General features: G+C 41.8%; 1 protein-coding gene across 6 annotated transcripts in view; it reads right to left on the bottom strand.

The window, feature by feature from the left end:
• The window catches only part of mgaa (MAX dimerization protein MGA a), a 42,003-nt gene extending 33,825 nt beyond the window's left edge, over positions 1-8,178 (bottom strand). For 4 of the 6 annotated variants that reach the window (XM_054741897.2, XM_054741898.2, XM_054741899.2 and 1 more), the window contains exon 1: positions 7,873-7,996. The gene's annotated coding sequence lies outside the window, so the exon portion shown is untranslated. Of the gene's footprint in view, positions 1-7,872; positions 7,997-8,065 lie in introns of those variants that run through there. The other 2 variants (XM_054741894.2, XM_054741893.2) reach the window with 2 other exon arrangements.
• Positions 8,179-15,488: the final 7,310 nt, after the last annotated feature.

Genomic DNA, 15,488 nt, shown 5'->3' with positions numbered 1-15,488 from the left:
TTATCAGGTACAGGCATGGACGAAATTGTTGGTACCCTTTGGTCAATGAAAGAAATACCCACAGTGGTCACAGAAACAACTTGAATCTGACTAAAGTAATAATAAATAAAATTCTATGAAATGTATCCAGTGAAAGTCATACATTGCTTTTCAACCATGCCTCAATGGAATTATTAAAAAAAAGCTCATGGAACAGAACTGAACACCCATAAGTTCATATTTTGTTGCACAACCTTTTGAGGCAATCAAACGATTCCTGTAACTGTGAAAGAGATTCTTGCACATCTCAGCAGGTATTTTGGCCCACTCCTCATGAGCAAACAGCTCCTGTTGTCTCCTGTATGAAGGGCGCCTTTTTCAGACAGTATGTTTCAGCTCCTTCCTTCCAGCTCGATAGGATTCAGGTCAGGGCTCATAGAAGCCACTTTATAATAGTCCAATGTTTTCCTCTCAGCCACTCTTGGGTGTTTTTAGCTGTTTTGGGTCATTGTCCTGTTGCAAGACCCATGACATTCAACTTAGACCAAGCTTTCTGACACTGGCCAGCACATTTCTCTCTAGAATTCCTTGATAGTCTTGAGATTGCACTGTACCCAGCACAAATTCAAAACACCTGTGCAGCAAAGCAGCCCCAGAACATAACAGAGCCACCTCCATGTTTCACAGTAGGGACAGTGTTTGTTACTTAATTAGCTTCATTTTTCCATCAGTGAACATAGATCTGATGAGCCTTGGCAAAAAGTTCCAATTTTGTCCCATCTGTCCATAGAACATTCTCCAAGAAGCTATGTGGCTTGTCAACATGAAGTTTGGCATATTCCAGTCTGGCTTTTTATGATTTGTTTTCAACAATGGTGTCCTCCTTGGTCATCTCCCATGTAGTCCACTTTGGCTCAAACAACGATGGATGGTGCGATCTGACACTGGTTCCTTGAGCTTGAAGTTCACCTCGGATCTCTTCAGAAGTTTTTCGGGGCTCTTTTTGTTACCAATCGGATTATGTCTCTCTGATTTGTCATGTTTCTTCCTACGGCCACATCTAGGGAGGTTGGCTACAGTCCCGTGGATCTTAAATTTATGAATATTATGTGAAACTGTAGTCAGGAACATCTAGCTGCCTGGAAAGTGTTTTATAGCATTTGCTTTTAATATCCTTGTCTATAATTTTCTTTCTAATCTCCTGAGACAGCTCTTTCCTTTGCTTCCTCCATGTTGAGTGGTACACACCATGTCAACAACAACACAGTGACTACATGGAATCCTATATATAGGCCCACTGACTCATTACAAGATTGTAGATACCTGTGGTGCTAATTAGTAGTCCCACCTGGAACTAACACGTCCCTTTGGTCACATTATGTTTAGTCTTTTCTACAGGTACCATAACTTTTTCCCAGGCCTGTTCCATGAGTTAATTTTTTTAAATTATTTCATTGAATCGTGGTTGAAAACAAAGTCTGACATTCAATGGTTACATTTCATACACTTTTATTTATTATTACTTTTGTCAGATTCAAGTTATTTCTGTGACCATTGTGTGTTTTTCTTTCATTGAACGAAGGGTGCCAACAAATTTGTCCACGTCTGAATGTGTAGTAGAAGTTTATTTATTTTTATTACTTTTTGCAGATAAAAGTCACAAAGTGTTTCACAGACAAAAACAAACAATAAAACTGATACAACGAATAACAAAATTTCAAGAGTAGGTTACACACAGTTAAAAACAGATGGGTAAACGGAAAAAGATAATTTGTAACTGGATTATCAAGCACTTCAGGACAGGTATTAAGAAAAATGTTTTTTTTTTTTTGCCCAGCAATATTATCAACTAGTCTTGGGATCAATCATGGTCATGTAATTCTGTGAAGTCTTGTTAGAAGTCCAGCTCAAGCAGCTCTGTTGATGTCCAGAGGTTTGCAAGTTTGAGGCACAGGCACATTACAATCAAATGGACCTGAGAAAATAATGTAAAATAATATGTAACATAGAATTGAATGAAAATTCACAAGAAATTTTATTGTAAGTCACGTTTAATAAGGAACAATGTTTTTTTCACCCACCTTTGCTCATTAGGATGAATGAGAGAAAAGTGCCTCTGAGCTTCATCCACTGCGGCAACAAAGTAGCACGTAGCTTAGCTTTGTAGCAGGTCCAATTGAACTATCTCGTTTGGTTAAATTAGTAACAGGTCAGTTTCCCACATATTTTGGTCTGAAGGTGGTTAGCATCTGATTCCACCAGAGAAGCTGGCAGTCTGGGTCTCCCTGCTCAGACTGCTGGCCCCGTGACCTGACCCTGACAGATCTACATCACAGTCACTTAATGTTCATGACTCACCCACCTTTATGGGGAAGTCTGTTATTGGTTTAGCATCAAAGAAACAGCAGAGAACGCCTCAGCTAGAAGCTAACTGATAGCAGTAGCACCTCTACCACATGACAGAAATCACCCAGGCTTGTGTTATTTGTGTAGAATAAGTATCAACATTGCAAAGCAAACCGAGTCAGTGGCAGAGCCGCATTGCTGTTACACCCCCCATCCCTGAGGAAATAAAACCCCAAATCCTGCCCTCTAAAGCTCTCCTCTGATGTGGCAAGTATCTTGTTCCTGAAACTGGTACACCTGAGCTTTTCCCCCTTGAGCATGACAAATGTATTGATTAAACAAGTGCTCCACACCTTTTTTTGGGGAGAGGGGGTGGGGGGGTGGGGGGGTTAACTCTCCAGTTTCTAAACCCATAAAAGCATCTGGTGCATAGCCAGATCCCGGGAACAGACTCCACACAGGGATGTTGGAATATAACTTTAGGTTCCAACTAGGACTGCTTCATGTAAATAGTCTGAAATACAACTTGGGTGTACATTCCCTTATAAAAATCAGTAATCATCAGTTCTCTGGATAATTTCTTTCATGCTGTCGCACTGAGACATTTGGCTGGTAGCAAGATATTCATCTTTAATATAAGAAGGTAAGTTCTGCTCATCAAACTACTGATGTTAAGAACTGTGATGCAGATGTTTGTGTGTTGATGAAGCAGATATCTAATTTGTCTAGTTTTCTGTTGTGTCAGAATCAATATTTATCAATGGATTGAAATATTAGAGATTTTTTTTCCTGAATTAAAATGAAACTTAAAGAGCAAGTCACCACCAAATCAGCTTTTTTGCTGATAAACTATGTAAATGCATGTCTAATTGTGCTGCAGACACGTGTAGTCAATAGTTTTGCACTTTATTGCATTTTAGTTCAAATTTAAATTTTCTGCCTGAAACTGTCGGTGTTGTGCCGTTGTCAGGTAAAAACTTTGCCCTGCATTTGAATTTAAATCTTCCACCGCTATAGAGCTCCGGGAGTTGACGTCACTTCTCCCGGCATGCAACAGTTCAAATCGAAACAGCACCATATTGGCAGAAGCCCGCAGCTGGACTATTTGTTATTGTCAGAAAACTCAAACGGGAAATATGGTAGATTCCTGTTGTGCCCCAGGATGCAGAACAGATGCGGACGACATAAGGGATGAGCCATCTACAGGATTCCCCAAGATCCGGAGCGCCGCAAATGTTGGATGATTGTAATAAAACGCGATGGTGACCGGGCTAAAATTAAACTGTGGGATCCCGAGAGTAAAGGTTTTCTCTTACGCAGCGACCACTTCATATCAGGTACTTAAACCAACGTTTCCTCAACTGTGTGTGGTATTTATTTTAAATGCTTTTATTACGATTCTTAGTGGGCTTCCTAAACTTATTTTGGCGTGGCTTTTTCTGTCTTATTACTCATAGCAGCAAGTAAACAACACGTAAAACGTTGCCTCGTGAGTTCTGCGTGCTGCCGTTTACGTGTTTTATGATCACAGCTATTAACCGGCTAAGCTGTATTTCATTTTTAAGCAATGGTTGATCAATTGTCAGATCACACATAAAAAGCACTTTGGATTGCTATTATCTGTCTCACCAAGACAGATCTCAGACAGATCCTGAGATGCTCCTGCCTGACATTTTTATTTTATTCACAGAAAAAAATCAGACTAGTGATTTCTCTTGGCGTTCAGTTTATACATTCAAACAGCACAGCGCTCTATTTAAACTACTTATGTGTAAATCTGTTATTTGTCCATCCATCCATTTTCATCCGCTTATCTGAAGTCGGGTTACGGGGGCAGTAGCGTCGAGAGGCCCAGACTTCCCTCTCCCCAGCCACTTGGGCCAGCTCCTCCAGGGGAATCCCTTGGGATTCCCCGGCCAGGTCCGGTAAGAAGTCCGCTCCGACAGCATCTGGCGTTTTTAAAAAGTATCCCAGGAGCACGGTAAGGGTCGGAGATGTTTAGTCTATTTAATTACTGACTATATAAAATGATTTCTTCGGTTTTAAAGTGTGAAGTAAACTCCGACGAAGTAAAATCCAAGCCGATCCCATTCAATTTGTTTACATTTGTTGCCTGCCAACATAGCGTCTACTCTCCGAGAGTCACGTGACGTCCGGAGCTCTATTGGCTAAAAGGTACCCTAGAACGTTAGCTGGTACCATATGATGTCACAATGTTGTTGTGAGCCTGTGTGTGTGTGTGTGTGTGTGTGTGTGTGTGTGTGTGTGTGTGTGTGTGTGTGTGTGTGTGTGTGTGTGTGTGTGTGTGTGTGTTAGTGGCTCCGCCCTCTCGGTCTGCTAGGCAGCAGCATTTGTTGCATTTTTCAAACAGGAAGTGGGAGTGGAGTAATACTCTGGTAGGGGGTGACTTGCTCTTTAAAACTACCATTATTCTAAATTATGTTAACCTATACAGAAACTAGACCACAACATTAAATATTTTAATTTCTATCATGCACAATGGCATAACAAATGCGCAACTTTGTACAAAAACATTTTCGTGCAGCTGTTTGCGTGTAGTTATTCTGCTCTTTCTATCAAAGGCACTCTTCAATGTAGCATTTTTTTTTCAACAGATATTTTTCATATTTAATCAGATTAATGCCTTTGCTGCTGCATTACTGTAGCACTGTTATATTATTTACTATGTTTACATGGAGCCATGTGGACTGTATTGATATTGGTTTATGTTTACTTCTTCACCTATACATTAATTAGTAACTAGGTAATAAAATATCAAATAAGTTAAAGAGCACAAGTTCCATGTGTACACATGCTTGTCCAAACTGACCTGATTCTGGGTCATTTTTATTGTTTCAGGGACCAATCTGCAATATATTCAAGAAGCAGCATTTACTACCACGTAACTATTCTCTAGGGATGTGAAAATGAACTGATTTGTACCAATTTCACAAACATGAATGACACAGTTAAACCCGTGGAACTGCCCTGTACCTTTCGGTCTTTTTCAAATGGGTGTAAATTCTACAAGCAGTTGTTTCTTCACACTTTATATTCAGAAACTAGAGAACTAACGAAGGTTATGTTTGTGTAAAAACTTTGGACTCCATGTCCAACTCGTCTTCTGCTGTCATTTCATTTGTTTAGAAGTTTGTTATCCATTGTGAAAAACTGCAGCAGCACTGACTAAAACATTATGATCATGTTGATCAAATGTTCCACAAAAAATGATCACTTATGTTTAGTAGTCATCATATAAAAATGTTGCTGTTCTCTGCTTAGTAAATGTTTGTTAATTTTGTACTAAACCATATTCTGTGTTTTTAAATGCGAGTCTGGATTTGTAATAAGTGTTTTCAGTTTTGATAAGATTTAGCATTAGGTAGTAAATATTAGACTAATCCAGTGATTCCTAACCTGGGGTCCATGACACTCCAAGGGGGTCCCCTCAAGATTGCAGGGGGTACCCACAATTTTGTCTGTGCTGAGATTGTGAGGTTACCAAGATCATATTTGTAAAATATACATTATAAAATCCCAATAACAGTCCGAATCAAAACTCTGTATGTCTGTATAAAGTTTGTAAATAATCACTTTTAATGTGTTTATGCTGGTAGGACCTGGGATTGGAGTCCTGGCTTGTCTTAGACACAGGCAATGGCTTCATCAAGGAAAACCACTGGTCTAATCAATGCATCATTTGCTTAGTGATACTGGTTTCCTTTTAATCTCAATGTGTTGAATCGAGCCTGTATTAAACCCTACCATATTATGACTAACTGGTGAAAAGTATCATACTGAATAAGTCTTAGCTGTTCACACATTTCTGTTGAATTAAATATTTTGCAATGCATTGTGATACATATCGTATATTGACACCACTATGCTGGCCTGGTAAGCCATCTTATATATGTGAATATATAGTCTAGCCACAACCCATTCACAAATCTCAGTTTAGGGGTGTGATATACAGCTGTCTTTCAAACTGTCTCAGCATGCTATTGGACAACAAATGTGATAAACTCACTGCTATGAATGTCAGTCAATGTGACAGTCGAAGAAGACGCAGATAGATTCATTCTCTAAATAAAGAACTTAAGTACCTAAATCTACACTTGACTTGAAAAGCCCAATTCTAAATAGTCCAAAGTTGATACCAAAGCAGTTTCAAACAAGCCACCGCCATCTTACCCCTTTATTCCACCAGACGTGAAAGCGATATGTAGCATAATAGTGGCGTTTTACCGCAAGCTCATTCCACAACAGCAGCGATTTGGATGCAAACCATGAGCGAAAGCTTTCCACAAATCAGATCCTGTGAGGTCACAAAATCACAGAATTGCAACACCACACATGATTTCAGGGGTCAACACAACAAAAAGCAAGGAGGAAGACAGCTGCGTGTCTCCAAAAAGTGCTCTAACTGATTTTCTGTTCTGTTTACAACGGTTACAGAATTTGCACAGGACATGGCATTCTTCACAACTTTTATTTTGAAAATTTCTGGATGCTTTACACTGAATTTGTGTTTGTCTTCCTGTCTGGCCAGGAGTTTGACGTGTTTTGAAAGCGTAGCAAGTTACAGACTCTAAACGTAATGATGGCGTCCCTTCGCTTCTGGGTCCACAACGTCACACTTGGCTGGCAGTGGAAATGAACCTGACCACTATAACAATGGCTAATTGCAGCCTAGTATGTTTGGCACCGCTTTCACGTCCAGTGGAAAGAAGGGCTTTATTTTGCTCAGTCGCAGTAAAATTCTGTCTAGATAGACAGCAGGAATTGATCCACCAAACCGATAAAGCTCTGTGATTGGCTCACCAAACAGATGGACTGCTGTTACTGGCACGCTACCAGACTGGCCAGGGCTTCGAAGGCCACAATGGAGCATGGCTACACCAACAGGCATAGCTAAATCCTTTTACTTCTGCTACTGTGGGTCTAGATTTCTAGGCTACCACTATGCATCAATGACTGCTATCAATTCAACTAAGGTTTGAGTTTTACATGGAGATGAGTAGCCAGGCTGGACTTTAGGCTCTAATCAATAGTAGTATTTGTTTCATCTATTGATAAAGAATTCAGAAACAAGTTAGCGGTTTCAACAAGATCATGGTTCTTATTTGAAGGCATGGCGTTTAGCTAGCTGCGATGGTTTAAAGCAAGTCACCTTCAGCACAACTCGAGCGGAGATATGCAGACACAATGAAATGTGTTCCCACTTTCCATACATTAGGTGTTTCACCATACTGTGGTAGTTCTCGAGTGATTACTATTTTATTACAGCTTCGGGCTGCAGTTAGCTTGAAGCTGCAAACACCACTAGTTGTAAAATGGTGTTAGTAAAACCAGCACAGAAAGTTGTGACTATCAGTGATAAGTCTGCATGCCGTTCCCAGTAAGTTCGACGGGAAACATGTTAAGATTATTATGCTAGTAAACACTAGCAGCTAGCTAGCAGCAGGCCATACACTGGGCCCAGTAATGGCTGCCCTTTAAACACCGAACGTTTAGCAGCACGTGCTCCCGTATCTGCACGCACATTACCTTCTGCCAATTGGAAAACACTGAGTGTGAACCCGGTGCGACATAAATCCGTCCTATAGTCAGTTATTCCGTCGAACTGGTGCCCACGTGTTGGCCATCTTAAACAACTGTCGGGGGGAAAGTATCATTTTTTTCCACAACACGTCATCCGTCGTCTTCCTCTGGTACTGCGCAGACTCAGACACCATCTTACCGTCGCCAGACTCCCCACCTGGCCGAGTGTTGCAGCTCCTTGACAATCGGGAGGTCGGATGAGATTCAGGTCTGGAAGATTCTACTCTGCAGGTTCCGGTTACGGGGTGTCGGTAGATCCGCAGTGGCCAGGGATTTTCATGGACACCGAAAAGGCTGATGTATTCGTTTTCTCTACGCGTGCAGAGCACAAGACGAAAACATAGAATCGAATGAGACTATGTCCTTGTCCGGGTTAAACCGGAACGCGATGGTTATAGATGGACCCAATGTAGTGTTCATTTAGCTGCTTATGTTGTTTGCCGTCCTACAGACGCGTGATTCGTGACTGATTAATAGGACAGGCGAGTCCTTGTGGTGCAGCCGCCGGTGAACTCGGTCTAGTCCGGTCCGTGAGCTGCCGCCATGTTGATCGTACGAGTGGAAGGTTGCTGCGTGATGGCGGATGCAGCCAGAGAGTAGTGATGGAGTTAGTACGGGGCTATCGTTAACCCCGCGGGAGTTGACGCATCCGGGTGGATCGCGTCGACAGCATTCAAATAACGTCATAACGGAGAGCTGGAAGCTGAATTTAGCCTTCATGATCCGCCTGTTCCTGTATGGAACCTCTTGAGTGACTTAAGTGAAACTTGATTATTTTTAACCGGACTTAAATCTTTGGCTACGATACAAACTATGAGGATAAAATTCAACACCGGTACTTTTACCAGTTCCGATGGACCAGAAACCGGCTCAGTCTGCAGTTCAAGAATTCTAACTGAATCATTTATGTTCAAGGGATACTGTGTAGACTTTCCAAACAAAATGCAAAGCTCCAAAATGAACTAGTTACATCTTTCCTAGAATAAATTAGACAAATGCAGTTAAATTTTTGTGGATGACCTCATCCAGATGTCCTTTGTATGAAAGTTATGATTTTTGGTATTTTCACGTGTTCTCTCTCCTAACTTGCTTATGCCTTCAGGGTCACAGGGAGATGGTGCTGGTCTTCAGCAGTCATTGTGGTAAACATGGTATACATTTTGATTTGCAGTAAGATTGCAGGTATGGTCATCTGCACAGTTTGCATGTTCTCACCAAAAGTTAAAATTAGTTTACCAATCTCAATGTAGGTGCCTATTCTTAAAAACCATGTAATTAAAGCTGCTTTCTGGAGTATTTCTCTTGTTCGATGGCACCATCTAGTGGCTGACAAGCATATCACACAAAAACGCTGTTCCTTTGTTTAAGATGGCGACTTCACATTTCTGTTTATAAATGTGCAAACAGAGCTAAAACACGTTGTTTTACGAATATTATTCTCATGTCATGCTGTGTTTTCATGTATTTATATTTTAGAGGCTTTCTTGTCCGTGGAAAGTTCATCAACTTTGCATCAGCCGAGGTATTCCTTAAATTTGAAGCGTCTAAGCGGTAGTCTAACCCCAAAATTCCACTATCTCCGCTCCACTGCGCTCCGGCACGAACTCCTCAGCAAAAACGGTCCCGTTGTAGTCAATCAGAGCTGTTCCACTACTGCGGCCGTGCGGCGCAGTGTGCCACCCGCCGTTCCGCCATCTGGCAAAAATAGGATCGATTCTATTTTTGCCGGACGCCGGAGCACCTCCGCAGTCAATGGACAGAAACCACAACTGCCCAACAGGAAAGAGAGCAAGCACAAATTACGTTATTTCACAATAAATTGATAAACAAAAAGCGTTTTCTGTTTCATATGCACAGGTTTAACAACTTTTAACAACTATCAATGGCGGTTGAACTTTAAATGCACAAAAATAAGCCATAAATACAGTTTCCACTATCAAAGTAGTCACACTTTGTTGATCCAAACACTGCTGATCTCTCAACACGAATGATGGGCAGATTAAACAGTTCATTTCGATGCTTCTCCCACACAACGGGTGTTTGGATCTAACTTCCGCGTTTATTGCTCGGACTGTATCGCAAGATCTCAAAAATCCTGCGCACGCCTGTTTGCACACCTCAGGTCTCCACATCGGAGCGGAGCCATTGTAGAGCGGGTATAGTATAATTTGAGTTCGGAAGCGAGCGGCAGCGGAGTGGAGCGGAGATAGTGGAATTTTGGGGTAAGGCTATTGGTTAGTTCTGGTCGGCGCTCAGTTGCCTACTGCACGGAGCTCTGCTGGGCAGGGGGCGTGCTTAGCAAAAAATAAATAAAAAGACGTATTGCTTATATTATATCACAGTTAGTGATGGGAATTCCAGCTCTTTTTAGAGAGCCGGTTCTTTTGGGTCAGCTCACCAATAAGAGTCAGCTCTTTCGACTCCCAAGTGGCTCCTCAGATTTTCTGTTGCGTAGAGTACATTTATAACCAAAATAATGCAAAACTATATGTAAAATGATTTACTCATGTAAAAAAATGCTATATATCAAATATTTATCATTTCTATGGATTTAATAACTGAAAACTTTGACAAATCTCCACTTTCCGACTGCTGGCGCTCGTTTTCTCACCGTCTTCGTCGCACTCTCCTCTCTCTCGCTCGCCTTTTTCCTCCTCTTTCCCTCTCGTCTCCCTCCACCCGCATGTGCTCTGCTGTGTCTGCGTCTGATCCTCCCTCTTCCCCGCCCCTACTGCTTTGTGTGTGGACAGTCTGGACACGCAGTTAGTTGACCAATTGCCTGTAGCTTTCACCAAAGCAAGAGGGGAGGGGACGGCTCCCAACGACGAGCTGGCTCCCATCGTTCACTTCAAAGAGAGCCGGTTCATTCGCGACCGACACATCACTATTAACAGTACATGATAAGATAATCACTTTTACGGATTTCTGACAAATCATACATAATTTCTGAAAGAGGAAAACTCCAGAAAGCAGCAGAGGTTATTAAACTTACTTAATCAAATTGAGCTTTCTAGCTATGTTTTTATTTCTTTAGTTCATTTTATATAGCGCTAAATTACAAGAGCCTATCAAGGCACTTGTAAACATTCCAATACAGTTTTGTTCATTAAACCAATCAATAAAAAGTTTCCTATATAAGGAACTCAGCAGACTGCATTTAGTCACTGACTAGTGTTAGTGTCTTTACAGCAGTCCTCATACTAAGCAAGCATGCAGCGACAGAGGAGAGGAAAACTCCCTTTTAACGGGAAGAAAACTTCAGAGGATCCTGGCTCAGTATAAGCAGCCATCCTCCACGACTCACCTGTCAACATAAACACAATCATATTTTAAAAATCAAATTTGGTCCTGCGGCTTATTTTTGTATTTTTGATCAACTAAAATAGAAAACATGAAAGCAAGACAATTTTTGTTGTTTGCATTTTGATTTTCAATAGATTTTTTGAAAAAAAAAAGGTTACACAGATTTATTTCCCTCTCAGTTTATGTTATTACCCCAATGCACAAAGCGTTAACACTCTCAAAAAGCATTTAAGTATACCATCTGCTTGAACATCTGAGCTTCTTTAATAACTGTTCTCTGTTAAATTTAAGATCACTGCTGAACAGCACAACTCAGCTATCTGCTGATGTAGATCTGTAATTGCAGTCTCCTTCAACATCAATGGCAAATCTGCAAAACAAGCTAGCTTTTAAATACAAACGCAGTCACGGAACTCTCACCCCTCCCGTCACCTTTCATTCCTAGGCCACGTCCGCCTGATATCACAACGCACGCTGCTACAGAATGAGAGCGCACAAAACACCAGTTGTCATTTTCTAGTTCCAAACACCTTGATTTTCGTGATTTCAAATGGCAAATTTCTTTTTGTCGTTTGTCTTAAAAGTTGAAATGGTAGCAGCTGGCAGTTTTTCTGACATTATTGAGCAGAAAACCTCTCACCAGTGGTGTTTAATTGCAAAATGCACAAGAGTGTAATGAGCAGAGGATCCAGGTACACCTGGAAGTGCAGTAGTCCGACGAGAGAACGAATGGTCCAGTCGTTAGTTTGGGCTGAGCCATGTTATTGACTGAGGTTTTTAGAAAAATGCAAGAGAACCACCTCATTATTTATTTCTTTGAATCTGTGCAATATATTTATAGCTATAATATGTTAACACATTAAGAGGTATGAAGAAATGTTTTAAGCTAGCATGTTCTGCAGGTTTGCCTTTGTATCTTTTAAAATGCAAACTCGGAATACTTCAATTTTATTTATATAGCGCCAAATCACGACAAGAGTCGTCTCAAGGCATTTCACATAATAAACATTCCAATTCAGGTCAGTTCATTAAGCCAATCAGAAATAATGTTTCCTATATAAGGAACCCAGCAAATTGCATCGAGTCACTGACTAGTGTCAGTGACTTGATGCAATCCTCATACTAAGCAAGCATGCAGCGACAGTGGAGAGGAAAACTCCCTTTTAATAGGAAGAAACCTCCAGAGAATCCTGGCTCAGTATAAGCAGCCATCCTCCACGACTCACTGGGGATCAAGAAGACAGAGCAGGTGCACGCACGCACGCACGCACGCACGCACACACACACACACACACACACACACACAATGTGTCTATAGTTATATTGTAATTTCTTAGTAAATATTCTATTTGGTGAGAGATAAACTTTATTGTATTTATCCTAATGGATCTATAATTAAACGGGTAAACTAGCAGTAACACGTCCAACGTCAAGGAAAGCAAAAAGTTATTATCAGGAGAGGGAGAATGTTTAAGTGGTTAGCAGCAGTGTGCTAGACGATGGCCCCCTCCATGAGGCCACCACAGCTCAGCACAACATAATTGTAGCTTCTTCTGGGGAGAAAAACACTTAGAGAGAAAATAAAGTTAACAGCTGAAATTGCAGAAAATAATACAGTTAAAGAGCAGACTGTAGAATAAAGCAGTAGAGTGTGGAAAGTGGTCTGTGTATCCTCCAGCAGTCTAAGCCTATAGCAGCATAACTACAGAGATAACTCTGGATAATCTATCCTATTTAGATGGAGACATGTTGGAGGCAGGGCAAGGGAGAGCCGTCTTTACCGACTGTACACTCCACCTCCCTCTACTCCCCCACTTGTCCAGATTTAGGCTAACATCAGATTTTAACCATAGACCCTATCAAATAAAAATGTTTTAACCCTAGTCTTAAAAGTAGACAAGGTGTCTGCCTCACAGCTTTACAGAATCAAAACCACGCGTCCTATTTTTATTCATGACAAAAAACATGGAAGTGATCAGTAAACAGTGTAAGGTAACTTGTATGCTCCACAGAAACCCAGTTCATCTGAAAAATGTTGATGGACATTTGGCTCAGTTTTATGGCTTTTTGTCAGACTCCGAACCAGAAAATGGCTGCAGGCAGTGAAACGGAAAGCAAAAAACTCTGGAGCAACCAGTGACTGGGCCTCTAGTCAATCCAATCAGCGGCCAGAATAGGGAGCCTAAGTCACTTCTGCATCATGGGTCGCCGGAAGAACAAAAAAAACGAATGCAAGTCAACGGCTAAAAACACTATTTTCTAATCCGCTTTGCCTTATGCCCTGTATCACACATATACTGCAATTTAAATGAAAAGTAATGATGGGTGTTTCGACCATGCCAGTCACGCACTTTGAGATTTATTAGCTTGTAAATGTACGTAATTAGCATGACTACAAACTAGAAATTGGCACATCGCATATGTGACGTCACCACATAATCTCCTCTCCCTAGAGTAGTTTCTTCTGGGGAGAAAAACACTTTGAGAAAAAAATAAAAATTAACAGCTGAAATAGCAGGAAATAATACAGTTAAAGACCAAATTGTAGAAGAAAGTAGTCGAGTGTGGAAAGTGGTCAGTATGTCCTCCAGGAGTCTAAGCCTATAGCAGCATAACTACAGAGATAACTCTGGATAACCTAGCCTTTTAGATGGAGGCATGTTGGAGGCAGGGCAATGAAGAGCCATCTTTACCAACTCCACCTCCTCTACTCCCCCACTTGTACAGATCTGGGCTAACATCAGATTTTAACCATAGGCCCTATCAAATAAAAATGTTTTAAGCCTAGTCTTAAAAGTAGACAAGGTGTCTGCCTCACAGACTAAAGCTGGGAGTTGGTTCCACAAGAGAGGAGCCTGATAGCTAAAAGATCTGCCCCCCATCCTTTTTTTTCCATTCTTCTGGGGATCCATGATCCAGAAGTGACTTAGGCTCCCTATCACAGTGCCGGCCCGACTCAGCTTTGCCAGTACCTCAACGGAGCAGGGACTGAATAGGGAAGAAAGTAGTGGGTGCCCTTAAGAACTGGTTGGGCTGAGCTGCATCAGTCCAAGTTGCTCTGAGTATGTTCCTGGAAAACCATCTTTAGAAAACAATGCCACCAATTTGTCGCAACACTGAGCCAGCATCAGGGAGCCTTACCCCTTCTTTCTACCGGAGCCGTCAGCAGCATGTTACTGCAGCAGCGCGTCTTGCTCGCGTAAGCTGCTGCTTGGCCCTTCCCACGAGATGCAAAGCAGCAGGGGAGCAGCTGTCACCGACCGAGCACAAAGTCACACGAGTGACTTTGTCAGTAAACACAACAACAAGCAGGAGAAAACTACAAGATGGCTCCAAAAGGTTTGCGTTTTATGTTCTGTCCGTTTTATAATCGCCAATACGGACCTGAAAATCAAAGGAGACCGCTAGCTAGATGATAACTTCTCACGGGGCCGCACAGTTAGTAACTTTTTTAAAGTAAAGCAACCAGAAGGCAGTACGTTTCTTTATTCGCTTCGCTCCGTTTCCGCGTCCGATTTCCTGACTTTCCTTCCCCAAAAATGTCAATTTTGATCCGTTTCAGAGGCGTCGCGCGTAGAAAATAGAACCGGCGCGTAAGGGCCACGACATGCTGCTCCTGAAACGCGGCCGACTCATGCTGCTGATGGCTGCTGACGACTCCAGTGGAAAAGGTTCTGTTGACCACAGCGGTTCCTATCAGCAACTATGACATGCTGCTGCAGTAACGTGCTGCTGACGGCTCCAGTGGAAAGAAGGGGTTAGATTCTTTGTAAGTGGACAGACTGTGGTGATAATGTGGCTTTTTTTTTTTTTTTTTTTTACAAAAGATTGCACAATGGCATCATAAAGGGGGTATGTGGGCAGTCTCTGCACTGCCGCAAACTTCCGTTTATCTTGGACATGATTTTTGTTGTGATCAAAGCCGCGCTCAAAGTTTTTTTTGCCCATGTGTACTTTCATTTTTAATACAGTTGCTTGCTGGAGCTTGGCAGTAATTCTACACGTGATCATGACACCACCCTTTGTTTCGCCAAGGTGTAATATGCATTCACTAGGGCTGTAGCGATGCATCGATGACGTCGACGGCTCGATTCTAAAAATTTGTCGACGTCAGATCCGGAAGTCGACGCACCGCGCCCACTTGTTGCATCCCCAGGAGTTTGTAAATAGAGGAGGAATCTGCCTGTTTTTCCTCTAGTTCGCCCTCTTCTCCGCCTTCACTAACATCTCCGCCAAATACCGAAGACCCGGAACAATGT

Source organism: Nothobranchius furzeri, chromosome 18 (assembly GCF_043380555.1).
Source record: "Nothobranchius furzeri strain GRZ-AD chromosome 18, NfurGRZ-RIMD1, whole genome shotgun sequence".
NCBI classification, from domain to species: Eukaryota; Metazoa; Chordata; class Actinopteri; order Cyprinodontiformes; family Nothobranchiidae; genus Nothobranchius; species Nothobranchius furzeri.
The sequence above is the reverse complement of the archived record's forward strand: the minus strand, read 5'-3'. Positions and strand labels throughout refer to the sequence as shown.